This window comes from Neomonachus schauinslandi, chromosome X (genome assembly GCF_002201575.2).
Source record: "Neomonachus schauinslandi chromosome X, ASM220157v2, whole genome shotgun sequence".
Taxonomy (NCBI): Eukaryota; Metazoa; Chordata; class Mammalia; order Carnivora; family Phocidae; genus Neomonachus; species Neomonachus schauinslandi.
In genome coordinates this window covers 129,496-144,133 of record NC_058419.1, presented here as the reverse complement: position 1 = coordinate 144,133, position 14,638 = coordinate 129,496, and the positions used below count along the sequence as shown (strand labels likewise).

The window sequence follows — 14,638 nt, the reverse complement described above, 5'->3', positions numbered from 1 at the left end:
TTAGCCATTCTGACTGGTGACCTCACATTGTGTGTGTGTACGTGTGTGTGTGTGTGTGTGTGTGTGTGTGTGTGTGTGTGTGTGTGGTGGGAGCACCTGAGATCTAGTCTCAGCAATTTCAAGTACACAATATAGTATTAACTTACATTGTTATACATTAGAGCTCTAGAACTTATTCATACCACATAACTGAAACTTTGTACCCTTCAAATTCCCCATTTCCTCCACCTACCAGCATCTGGCAATTACCATTTTACTACCTGCTTATATGAGTTTGACTTTTTTATATTCCACCTATGAGATCAGGCAGTATTTGTCTTTCTGTGTCTGGCTTACTTTACTTAGCATAAGGACCTCCAGATTCATCAATGTTGTCACAAATGGCAAAATTTCCTTCTTTTTTAAGGGTGACTAATATTCATATATATATATATATATATATATATATATAAATTTTCTTTATCCATTAATCCACCAATGGACACTTAAGTTGTTTCCATATCTTGGCTACTATATGAATAACACTGCAATAAACATGGGAGTGCAAATATCTCTTTGAGATACTGATTTCATTTCCTTCAGATATGTACCCAGAAGTGAGATTCCTGGATCTTATGGTAGTTCCATTTTTAATTTTTTTGAGGAACCTCCATACTGTTTCCATAGTGGCTGTACCAATTTACATTTCCACCAACAATATACAAAGGTTCCCAATTCTGCACAGTTGATCAACGTTTATTATCTTTCATGATTTTGATAATGGACATTCTAACAGGTGTGAGGTGATACTTCATTGTAGTTTTGATTTGTATTTTCCTGATGATTAGTGATGTTAAATGCTTTTTCATATACTTTTTGGACATTTTTATGTTTTCTTGGGAGAAATGTCTATTTAGGTCCTCTGCCCATTTCTTAATCAGGTTATTTGGGGGCTTTATTGTTTTGTTTTGTCTTGTTTTGTTTTTTTGCTATTGAGTAGTGAGTTCCTTATGTATTTTGGATTTTAACCTTTATCAAATGAATAGTTTGCAAATATTTTCTCCATTCCATAGGCTGTCTTTCACTCTGTTGATGGTTTCCTTTGCTGTACAGATTTTTAGTTTGACACAATCCCACTTATCTCTCCTTGCTTATGTTGCTTGTGCTTTTGATGTCATATACAAAAAAAATCACATTAAGTTTCTGGCTGATTTGCTTGTCTGTTGCTTGCCACAACCAGTATCAAGATCTCGAGCTAGCTGTTATGCTGGCCTTTCCTGTTAGTTTGTCATTGAGGTTGTTCTTGTTTTCAACAATACCAGTCATGGCTTTTTCTATGCCCAACTCTAACTCAGGACCACTTCCTCCAGCAGTGAAGTTGCTGGTCCTTATGACTTACCTCATCTCTGGAGAATTACCATGGCATGGAGCTGGAGGTGGGTATAGGAGCAGTTCCAGACTAAAATGACACAAACTTTCATCATTCTTATTGAGGTTTAGTAGTTTTTCTTGAATAGACTCTTCTCAATTTGTTTTACACGTTTGGCTAGTTTACAGATTTCTGTAATCTTAGTTTTTGAAACTTTTTCTAGTTTTATTGGGGTTTTTTTTTGGTGAAGTGGACTTGCCCACGTCCTCACTCAGAATTTCTGGAAGTCCTGCCCTAGATCATTGATTTTTTTTTTTTGCTGTTTTGGGATGAAGTGTTTTATAAATGTTAATTGAACCATTATTAGTGTTTAGTGTTGTTCAAGTCTTCTTTATCCTTACTGATTTCCTGTGTGCCTATTTTATCAATTACTGAAAGAAGTATGTTGATATTTCCAATTCTAATTGTACTATATTTCTCCTCTCATTTATGTCAGAGTTTGCTTTATGTATATTCAATGTCTGTTTTTAGTCATATACACAGTTAAGATTGTTATGTCTTCTTGCAGAATTGACTCCTTTACCATTATGTGGTATCCTGTTCATCCCTGATAATATATCTCATTTTGAAGTCTACTTCATCTGATACTAATATAGCTACTCAATCTTTCTTTTGTATAGTATTTGCATAGTGAATTTTTCTATATCCTTTTAACCTATGGCTTTAGATCTAAGGTTGTTTTCTTGTAGGCACATATAGTTTCTTATATAGGCATATATAGGTATTTTATTGTAATATTTTTTTAATTGTATTTTTTAAGCCATTTACATTTAATGTAATAATGTGGTTGATGTAATTCTACATTCTCACTCTTTGTTTTTAATTTGTTCTATCAATTATTTATCCCTTTTTGTCTTTTTCTCCTTCTTTTGTGTTGAGAGGTTATTTTTATTGTTTTGCAATTTATTTCCTTCATTGCCTTATTAGCTTTACCTCTTAATTTTTTTTTTAACCATTTGCCCTAGGGTTGACAATATACATCTTTGACTTATCAGTCTGCCTTCAAATGCATTACACTTTCAGGTTCAGGATAAGAACTTTACAACAACAAACTTCCATTATCCTCCTCCCATCATTAGCGTTATTGTTGTCATAGACTATAATTCCAAAATACATTATTAGTATTTCTAAACAATTAAAATTTATTTTTAATCTATAAAGCTCAATTTATGCTTTTTGATGTACAATTCTTTGAGTTTTGACAATTGCATCAAACTGTATAACCACCACCATGATCAGGATATTGAACTGCATAACCACCACCATAATCAGGATACCCCTAAAATTCTTTCATGCAAATCCTTTGTAGGTAACTCATGTCTGCATCTCCAGACGCTGGCAACCACTGGTTCGATTTCTGTCTCTATAGTTAAGAGTTTCATGAATGTCATATAAACAGAATCATGCAGTATGTAGGCTTTTGAGTCTGGCTTCTTTAACTTGACATAATATATTTGAGATTCATCTATGTTTTTGTATGTTTTACTAGTTTGTTTCTACTGTATTCACTTGCAATTTGAAGGACATTTTAATTGTTCCCAATTTTCGGCAATTGAATAAAGTTGCTCTCCATATCCATATGCAGGTATTTACGTAAATAATATGTTTTTATTTCTAGTGAGCAAATACTTATTAATGTGATTCTTAGGTCATATAATAAGAAATGTATGTTTAACTTTATAAGAAAATTTCAAACTGTTTTCCAAAGTGGCTGTACCATCACTCACCAGGAATATGTCAGAATTTCAATTGCTCCAAATCTGCATCAGCACCTGGTACTGTTACTTAAAAAAATTTTTTAGCTACTCTAATCGGTGTGTTAGTCCTGTCTCATTGTGATTTTCATTGTATGCATGTTTTTCTTTTTTTTTAGATTTTTATTTATTTATTTGAGAGAGAGAAATAGAGAGAGATTGAGAGAACGAGTGGAAGGAAGGACAGAGGGATCATGACCCAAGCTGAAGGCAGACACTTAACCAACTGAACCACCCAGGTGCTATGTATGCATGTTTTTCTTCAAACTATTGAGCATATTATAATATTTATCATACTTGTTTAAGGTATTTGCCTACTGATTACATTATCTCGAATATTTCTGTGACTGTTTCTATTCTACAATTTTCCTCCTGGTATGAGTAACATTTGCATGCCTAATAATTTTTCATTGACTATGAGAATATTTTTGAACAATGGACTTCATTGTCTTTTTTAAAGAGTGTTAAAGTTTGATAAACTTTTGTGTCAAGGTGATTTCTTGAGATTTCTTTTTTTAAGTTCTGCCAGAGAAAGTCTAGATAGCTTTTTCTTTATGGCTAATTTACTAAGGTGTGACTCTTTTTGGGGTTTCTACTGAATGTCTAACATTTATCAGAGGTATTTTTACTCTGGTTGGTCGGAACTCACATAGCTCTCAGTTCTGTGTGAGCTCTGGGTAGTTGTTATTTGATTTGTGTTGTGGGGGTTTCATCATATACATGTGTGGATTGATGTTTAACCAAAGACTTATGAAGACCCCTATACAAATTTCTGGAGAGGTTTTCCTGACTAATCCTCCCCTCCTCAGTTCTCCACCCCCAAAGTTCTAACATCCCAAGCATCCTCAAACTCAATTCTCTGTCCTGTCAACTCAGACTGATGTGTTCTGCTTGGTATTCTCCCAGCACCATGGTCCAGAAGGTGTCTCCAAGCACAAAATCCTAATAGGGCCCACTTTATTTGTTTTCCTTGTTTTAGAGGTCACAATCCTTTGCTCTTGTTTTCCAAAGTCTGAAAACTGTCATTGCATATATATTTGTCCACCTTTTTCATTGTTTATAGTGGGAAGATAATTTCAAATGTTAAGGTTTGAATTTGGATCTCAGACATTTTCTTTTTTCTATACTCATACCTTAGGTGATATTATCCAATCTTATTGCTTTATATAATATTTATATCTTGACACATCTCCAAAATTTATTTTCCAGCCTGGACTTCTCTCAAATCCAGATGTATATAGTCAACTGGCATATTCACTTGAATGTTTAATGGACATCTGAAGCTTCACATATTTAAAACTAAAGTCTTGAGGAGAGAAAGGGAAGTGAGTGAGGAGCTGCCACCAGTCTTGCCAGCTCCCTGTCCTTGGACTCACTCCAACAGATAAAAACCCTGAGAATAAAGAAGAAGCATAAATTCAAACAAGTAGCTGAGGCATATGAGGTGTTATGAGATGCTAAAAAAACAGGACATCTAAGACAAATACAGCAAAGAAGGATTAAATGATGGAGGTGGAGGTGGAGCTCATTTTGACAATCCGTTTGAGTTTGGCTTCACATTCTGTTGCTTAGATGACATTCTCAGGGAATTTTTTGGTGGAAGACGTCTGTTTTCATTAGACTTCTTCAAAGACCTATTTGAGGACTTTTTTGGGAGTCTAAGAGTCCCCCCGTGGAAGCAGGAGCCAAGGAACAGGGTCACTTTTCTCTGCCTTCAGTGGATTTCTGTCTTCTGGAGAGGGTTTTCGTCTTTTGATACAGAATTTACTTCCCTCAGGTTACCAGATCATGGCCTCACTTCATTCTTTTCCATGGCATTTGGTGGTAGTGGGATGGGCAACCTCAAATCTATATCAACTTCACTAAAATGGTTAATGGCAGAAAAATCACTACAAAGAGAATTATTGAGTGGTGAAGAAAGAGTAGAAGTTGAAGAAAACAGCTAAGTCCTTAATGATAAATGGTAAGGAGCAGCTGCTACACTTCGATAACAAGCAACTCGATGCACATATGTCTGAGGGTTACAGAAGGGAGGGAGTGGGGGGATGGGGTAAGTGGGTGATGGGTATTAAGGAGAGCACGTGTGGTGATGAGCACTGGGTGTTATACACAACTAATGAATCGTTGAACACTACATCAAAAACTAATGATGTATTACATGTTGGCTAATTGAACATAATAAAAAAAATCAATGCATACATGTGACAGAAATGTTACCTGTAACCAGCACCATCGAGGATTAACAGGAACATTTTTTTTGAAGATTTCAAACGAACTCAACTTTCAGCATAACTGTAACTAATCTGAAGTATTTATACACATTGGAGCCCTATTTGTCAGAAACTTTTGAGTTTATTGTTAGGACCACATAGTAGGACATTAATTTGGGGGGATTTTGTTTTTTTGGTTTTGTTGAGGTTTTTTTTATTGTTGCTTTTTGCTTTTGTCTTTAAAATTGTTGTAAATCTCTGTATGCACTTTGCTTTTTATTAAACATAATCCAAGGTGGCCATGATTCTTACACTAACACCAGCATGGACCTGCTTTTCCGTTGTGTTTCAAATGTGGCCCAAGTAGTCAGCCCGCTGTGAAGTTAACATTGCCAGGATGAATCTTCCACAAAAATAATTTCAATTTTTATCAGTATTTAATAACGAGAGATATTAATGCATTAATGGTAATAGATTTTTCATTTAATATAAATTGAGGATGCTTTTCTAGTTGTGAATGAATGCTGACAATTTAGTAAGTTTTTTTTTAATATTTTATTTATTTGACAGATAGAGACACAGTGAGAGAGGGAACACAAGCAGGGGGAGTGGGAGAGGGAGAAGCAGGCTTCCCCGCGGAGCAGGGAGCCCGATGGATGCGGGGCTCCATCCCAGGACCCTGGGACCATGACCCGAGCTGAAGCCAGACGCTTGACGACTGAGCCACCCAGGTGCCCCAGACAATTTAGTAAGTTTTAAAAATTGTTTAAATATGTAACATCAAGCTTAGGTTTAAAAAAGTAAAGCTGGTAAACTGGATCTTTGTCATTTGCTTAAAAAAAATGCAAAGGTGTTTGGTGCAAAAAACCAAACCAAAACAAAACAAAAAACTCAAAAAACCCTAAAGTCTTCATTCCTTTATCCTTTCTTTCCAAACCTTCTTCTATACCAGTGTCCATTTACATAAGTGACAACTCTATTATTCTAGTTGTTATGTCCATCCTTGAGTCTTTTCTTTCTCTAACACCCCACATGTTAGAACTTGTATCAAGAAGTTCTTTTGGCTATGCTCCTCAAAATATATATAGAATACAACCCCCTTTTATGACCTGAACTCCTACTACCCCATCAAAGCTTGCATTATCTCTCACCTATATTACCTTAATAGCCTCCTAACAGATTTTCTTGCTTCTGTTACTGTACTCCCCACATTCTATCTCCTCAGAAAAACCAGAGTGGTTCTGTTAAACGATAAGTGAGATAACGTCATATCTCATCTCAAAATCTGTAATAGCTTCCCAGATCATTTTCTTTCCTTGATCATTCCACCTTAGCAGGGCCAGGACTAGAGTGAGGCAAAAGAGGAACCGAATACACAAAACTTAAGGAAGCATTCATTCTCAGGGTCGTGTGAGTGCCTAACCCTTGTCCTGGCTCTGTACTCTAGCCATATCAACTTCCTTGCTGTCCTTCAAAAATCCCAAGAATGTTTTGGCCTTGGGTCCTTTGCATTTGATGTGCCCACTGCTTTGAATATATTCTTCTGCCCAGTACTTGCATGTTTTGCTTGAGCTCTTCATTCAGGTTGCTATGAAAATCGCCTTGTCTAGTTTTCTTCTTAGCACTTACCACCACTTAATACATTATATCTTTATTCATTTATTGCCTATATCTACTACAAGAATATAAGCTCAATGAAAACAGAAATTTTGTTTTATTTTGTGCTGTGTCCCCAGGAATTGGAATAGTGCCTGGTCCATTGTAAACATTCCATAAATTATTTGTTGAATGAATGAATATGCACAGCCTCTTATTTTTTACCTCTTTTCATTTCATTCCTTGCAAACAACACATGCTTAGATGATTTGTTACTCAATTTTACAGCCTTTGTCTTTTAAAGACATAACTGAGATTATCCATATTTTGTATAATATTTGATACACTTTATTTAATTTCTTACATATTATTTAATACACGTTATTTAATGAATGTTATCTATTTTACATTGTTTTGCCCAAGTTTGCTAATTTGATCAAGCTATTAGTTCAGTCTTTCCTTTGTTAATTTGTGAGCTCTAATATGCCTTACCATTTCATTAATTGTTACCTCAACTTTCAAACACATTTGCCTCCACTATTATTTGAAAACATGATTTCTTCCCTATTAAGATTTCAGCTACTCCAATATTTTTATTTAGAATATTTTCTTATTTATTTGGAATACTTTCACTTTTTTCCCTCTACTAAATTCATACTTTTTCTAATAAGATCTTTAGAATGTGTTTACTTCTCTGTTTGCACTCCTTTTTTATCCACAACTCTTGTTTTTCATAGATGAGGTAGTACTTTTAGTTCTAGACAGAAATATGGAACTTCTATTTCGAAAGTCCTTATTTAACATTTATATTACCCATTTCTAGATAGTCTATTATTATCCACTTACATTAACTACTATATTTCATATGCAGACTTTTTTTTTTTCTCTTCAGGGATTATTCCCCTATTGTTTGATTAATTTGGTTACTATGGTTTTTTCTCCTTCTGGAGCTGAAATTATTCACATATTTGGCTTCCTGCATCTATATATCAATGTAGATCCATGCCACAGAGCTTTTTGATATTGATGCCTAGGCACTTGTGTAGCTCACAGTGTAAAAAGCCCAGCACCAATTCTTTTTATTATAATTATCACAGTATCAAAAACTCCATTTGTCTCCAGGCTATAGGTGCCATTTGATCCAGGTGAGGCAGATAATTCAGAGTTAGTAGAGGAAAAGTGAGCTTTGTTCAGATATCCATCTTTCTAGAGGGTAGGTTTTAAATGGTAGTTCACTTGGGAGAGCATTGTTTTCTTCTAAAAGTGTGGAGAGATAACATATTTTTCTTCTCTTTCCCTATTTCTTCCTCATTTTTGTTTGTAATGGTAAGGGTACTTTCAGCTAGGTGTACTCAGAAACTTTGGCCTTCTCTCCTGCTACTTCTTTTGTATACTCTTCCCCCAAAAACTGAAAAAATAAGTGTGGTTTGAGGCATACTCTTCTTTAGAAGAGGCTAAGCTATTTCTTAACCAGAGCTATTCTTTGTTTTTTTATCTGTTCATTCATTTAAAAATATTAAGTACCTATTCTGTGCCAAACACTGTTCTACGTGAGTTAGACATATACAGTCTCTACCCTCATGAAACCTACATTCTATTGTGAAGAAATAATCACAAGTTAATTTCATATAGCTATAAATGAGATAAGGAAATTGTGGGATGGTGGGGAGTGCTGGGATAAGAATGTGAATCAATAATATCTTGGAAAGGAAGGTTTGAGTAAAGAAGCCTGGGGAAAAAAATCAAGGGAAAACTTTTGATAGTAGAAATCCTTGTCTACCACTACACAAAGGTAGGAAAAACACACAGGGCTTGCTCTTTTTCAGAACTTCATGTCAAATTATAAAAACAATTTGTGGCTTAGAACTATATAATCAGGAATAAGTTATATACTCCTGACCAGGTAGAATAAAGTCTCATACCAACAATTTAACAAATTTCAGAAGAACCCCGGTGTTCCAACTAAAGCTGTGCACAAATCTTAACTGAGCTTCCCATTTATATTCACCTGCCCCCAAACTTAGAAATGAAAATTCATGGGCCCCTCCTCAGACCTAGGAATTTGTATTTTAACAAGCCCTCCAAGTGACCCTTAGCTAAGGCAAAGTTTGATAAATGCAAATTTAGAGCATAATATATAGGTAGAAAGAACCTTAAGTTGCCAACATTTTATTAGTGCAAAAAAGGAGGTCTAGAATAGGTAGGATCACCCATGTTAACATATAAGCAAGGTGAAAAGAAATACCATAGCCAATATTCAAACACACTAGGGGAAAAGTAGTCAAAAGAACTAAATCTGGAAGAAAATATATAACAAATACTGAAAGTCACCCCTCATCTTCCTCAAGTAATAAAATTCCTGTGTTATGTCTGGGCATACGGTTGCACAGTTAGAAAATGACATTGCTCAGCCTTTGTTACAGCTAGATGTGGCCATATAATTAAGTTCTGGCCAATAAGATGTGGGAAAAAGTAATATGCTTCACTTTCAGATCCTCCTCTTGAAAGGAATGAGTATGCTCACCTTCCCCTTCCCCTTCTTACTGGCTGTAGATATGAAAATGGTAACTAGAGAAGCCTGCTTAGACACAGACATTGAAACTACACAGTTTGTCCTACCAGCCACATACCACCTTACCTCTGAACTATAATGTGAAATAGGATAAAATCGTATCTTGTTTGAGCTACTGTATTTTGGGGTCTCTTTGTTACAGCAGTTTTGAATATACCCTAATAAATACACTGCATGAATCCGATAAAACAAGAACTGAAAGACAAATGATAAAACAACAAAATAAGATGAAAAGGTAGAGTGTAGAACTCAGGAATCAAATCAAAGATCAAAACAATACTATTGGGGCACCTGGGTGGCTCAGTTGGTTAAGCAGCTGCCTTCGGGTCAGGTTATGATCCCAGGGTCCTGGGATCGAGCCCCACGTCGGGCTCCCTGCTCAGCGGGGAGCCTGCTTCTCCCTCTCCCTCTGCCTGCCTCTCTGCCTACTTGTGCTCTCTCTGTCAAATAAATAAATAAAATCTTTTAAAAAATACTATTGTAGAATTAATAATTAGGAAATTGAAAAGAATAAAAAAGATGGGTTAAAATATTGTTATTAATATAAAGAAATGTCTGAGATATATTTACTCAAGAAATACTTGTGTAGCAGCTACTTTTTTCCACAGTGTTCTAGGTACAAATAATTGGGGGAAAGAGTTTACATAGGTTGTATTTCAAACAAAGGAAACATGATGAGTGAAAACCTTGAGGCCGAAAAGAGATTGGTGTTTTTATTCATAATAGAAATGAAGTTGGTGCAGCTAAAGCCATATGAACAAGGGGCCAGAATTGTATGGGATTAAGTTGGAAAGTTTGAGAAGGACAAGATTATGCAGGGCCTCTATGGACCATGGTAAGAACTTCAATTTTATTCTAGGCTAATTGGGAAGCCACTGCGATATTTAAGGTGGTGGACAAGCATGATCTAATTTTGTATTTCGAAGCTAGCTGTTATATGAAGGATAGATTACAAGGGGATAAGAATGGGAGCAGGGAAACCCACTGCTCACTTTCCCTCCAATAACAACTCCAAGGCAAGTAATAATGATGGTCCAAACTAGGAAATGCCAATGAGTAAATACCTAAGTGATGTTTCACAAAGATTGTGTGTGTGGATATGAGCTCAGACAAAAAGTCTGATCTGAAGATAAAAAATTGGAAGTCTTCAGCACATCGTTGCTGATTGAAGGCATAGGACCAAATGAAATCAGGTGGAGCTGAAATGTAGAATAAGAAGGTAAGAGAATTCAAGCCCAAGCTCTGAGAGACTCTCAACATTTATAATGGGGAGAGGGGGAGAAATTTCCAAGTAATATTGAAAGAGGGAATTCAGAGGGGTAGGAAGAAAGTAAGAAGAGCGTGGTGCCATGGAAGGTAGAAGAGTGTGTTTCACTAAGTAAAATGTTGCATGGAAAGGTCAAATGAGATGAGGACTGAACAGTGTTTATTGAATTTAGCTATAAAAAAGTTTTTAATGGGAACTCTCTTAGATTGCAGATGGTTAAAGAGTAAGAGACAGGTATATAAGTGTTTTTAATGATGACTGCCAGACTGTAGCTCCTAGGAGAAACCATAGCTTACTTTTTTCTCTCCTGTCCCCTTTCTTTTTTCAAACATAATGTCCAGGTCTAGGGAAAACAGTCTAAGTCAGCATAGCTGTAGGTACTGAGCAATGTTTTTCTTCCTTGATTCCATTTCTATGGCATTGGGAGATGTGGCCTTTCATGTTATTGGAAGGTAACATCAGAGGTTCTGGTTTGGGCTTGGAAGGAAGCCACTTAAGTCTTTAGGCTAAAAGAGAGAGGGAGGGAGGGAGAGCAGAGCAGAGAGAGAGAAACAGAGAGAGAATTTTTCTATGTGACTCACACCAGCCTACTAGAGTTTTTATTTAATATTTGGTTCCAAGTTCAAAATATAATCTCAATAGATCCTTTTAACATCTCCCCATTTCATCTTCTTACATGACCAAGCTACCAACTTGAATTGCAGATCCTTTGACAGCCTGTCTTGTTCCCAAACCTGTGCTTGTACTTTTATATTGAAATCTTTTTGATATTCATATACCTCTCATCTATAGTAATAGAGTCATAACTTTAAACTTCAATCCTATGGTTGTCACCCTCCTGCTGACAAACTCGCCCAAGAAATTGACCATATACCTGGGCCAATTTGTATAGTTGGTTAACACTTTCCCAATATCAGGCTCTGTTCAACTACCTGATTGAAATTTCACATGTCATGTGCATTGAATCTGCTATTTAGTACTCGCCTTATGTTAATGAGCATGTCTAGGCTTCTGTTATCAATGCTTCCCAATGTGATCTGTATAGTCATTGACCAATGTGTTAAGTTTTAGCCTCATTTCTCATACTTATAGAAAAAAGTATTAACCAATTGTGGTTCCAATTGGCTTCTTGAAGAATAAAATGATCTAATTTTGAAAGGAGCTCATTGGTTCTTCTCTTTTAAATATATTTGTCCGTAGTGTTTCCTCAGGTCAATACTAACATCTCTACCATTTGCTTATTGTAATAAGATTTCACTGAGTTTACTTTTGTGGCTACCTAGATTTGGGGAGAAGACCTTTTTCCCTTCACAAAATGACCTAATAGCTTAAAATTTTTATGAAGTTATTATTTACATACAATAAAGTTCATCCATTTTAAGTGTACAGTCAGATGAATTTTGATAATTGTATACAATTGTGTAACTACCACACACATAGCCAGGTTTGGGAACCACTGCTACCTCTATCTACATTCAGACTATTTTTAGTAATTTTTTCAGGTAGTTTTTATAAACACTCCAGTTTGAGCACCACTGACATATTTATTATTGTTGCTTGGCCCAGGGTTACTTTGAATCCGATCCCCTTTCTCCCTTTTTCTTTCATAGACTGTTGATATGATGTGGAGGAGTTGGTTTCCCAGCATGCACAGATAGCTGACTTTTATTTTTCTTCTGATATTACCACATGCAGAGCCATGCATTCAACTGGTGGACTCAGAGAATGGAAATTGTGATTCTGTTTGGCTTAGCATATTAATGAGGCTTAGTGCTTCCACAAATGCATGTCCTGAAGTTCAATGCCAAAGAGAAATGCTTTCTGTCTAAACCACTGTTTGTAATTCGGTGGCTATAGGTACCACTGTGGCCTGATACTCCAGATATCAGGGATGCACCTATAGTAGGTAAAGAGGAATAAAGGTGATGAGGAAAACGATTACTTTTCATTTTAATAGAAAGCAATGACTTTAGAATTAGACGTTCAAAATTTATGTCCTGAGTTTCTGCACCAACATGATACAGAATAAAACAATGTGGGCCAGAAATTTTCTATGAGATGCACTGCTTAGTATCGTTATACTCTTCTCCCAGTATTCTCTATGGAGGTATAGAGTGGGTGAGTAGTAAGTTAGAATCATTTTCCATAATAAAAAGCATTCTGAGAATGAAGAATACTTATGCATTAGAGCCATGGGATCTAATCCTGATTTTGCTACTAACTCTGTTCTAACGCACTTTCCCCATTTTACAATAAGGACGATAAATTAAATAATCTCTGAGGACCCTTCTAGCTCTGAAATTCAATGAAGCTGTAATTCTCACCACTTTTCTCCTCCCAAACTGTGGGGAGAGAGAGATGTGTTGGATTGCTTTTACTCTTTCAGCTTAACAATTAGCTCTTCAGTTGATTAATGCTCTGCTGGCAACAACAGCATCTTAGTGAAGATGATTTAGTATTTCAGCAATTGCTAGATGCTTATAAATGTGCCAGCTTGGTGTATTGAAATTAGTGAGGTTTCTAAAGGTATTTCAAACTGGCTTTAATTAATTAAATGCTGGATAGATGCAGTCCAAGGTTAACCACTTAATAAATTGGCAACCAAATAAAAAATTGAATCAAACATTTTGAGCAGTTTACTGGAAAAGATCTGGGCTTTCCACCAAGAGATTCTGTAGCAATGCTGGCAGCTCCTGACTCATTGTCACTATACCCTTTCACCCAGGATTGAATCCTTCCCCACAAAAAAAACTGCACAGTGTCACTTGATTGGTAGCAACAATGTCTGTGTTAGTGTCCACAGACTAAACGAAAGTCCCCACATGAAATGTTAATAGCTGAGACAAAAGCCATCTTTAATTCACTGTGTATTTGAACATAAGAATATTGTAAATGGTGATAATTCTTATGTATGTAGAAAAGTCCCTTGCTATTTCTCTGAACTCGTATTTAAGTTGAAGACTAGAAAAAGGGATCATAAAGTAAGATAATATGATCCTGTTTGGAAGACTGTAGAGAGTGTTAAGGTGTTAAAGATCTGAAAATGAGAATTAAGGGTTGCCCATGCACCTACTAAGAGATTAATTCAGGGAAATTTCTGTTTTCTGAGAAACTAAAGGAATAGATATTATCACTCAGGTTGTCAGGAAGCTGTATTTTAAAAAACCTGAGCATTTCGTTAAGTTATAAAACCAAGAAACACATTAAGCAGCTACTTTGTGCTCAACTCTGTGCTAAATGCTATGGAAAACATGAGAAAGAAATGAGATTCCTACCTGAGAGTACTTACAAAGACAGCATAATATAATGGAAAGAGTTAAGGACAGAAAATCAGAAGTCTTGGATTCCACCAGCTTACTCTGTGACTTTGGTAAGGGACTTCTCTCCAAGTTTCAGATTCCCAGATCATTGAAATAGAATTTAATGTGATAATATGTGGCAGTACCTCAGAAATTATGAAGAGCTAATCACATGTGGTCAATGACAATACAGTTGCTAATGACTGGAGGTAATAATGATATAGTAAAAACAAACAAACAAACAAAAAAAACCCCAGACACTCTGATAGACAAATCTGGGTTAGAATCCTGTCCTTGTCATTTACTGTGTGGCCTTGGGAAAGTTACTTAAACTCTATAAGCCTCAGTTCCCCATTTGTAAAATTAGGATAATGATAACAAGAAAAACTTACCACATAATATTGTTGCCTATCACATAGCAGGTATTTGGTAACGGTAGCCTTTATTACTCATCAAAATAAATACAGTTAAGGGCGCCTGGGTGGCTCAGTCAGTTAAGTGACTGCCTTCAGCTCAGGTCATGTTCTCAGGG

At 35.9% G+C, this 14,638-nt stretch overlaps 1 pseudogene; it reads left to right on the top strand.

Annotated features, from left to right (window-relative positions):
* Nucleotides 1-1,303: 1,303 nt before the first annotated feature.
* The window catches only part of LOC110574390, a 73,329-nt pseudogene continuing 59,994 nt past the window's right edge, over nt 1,304-14,638 (top strand).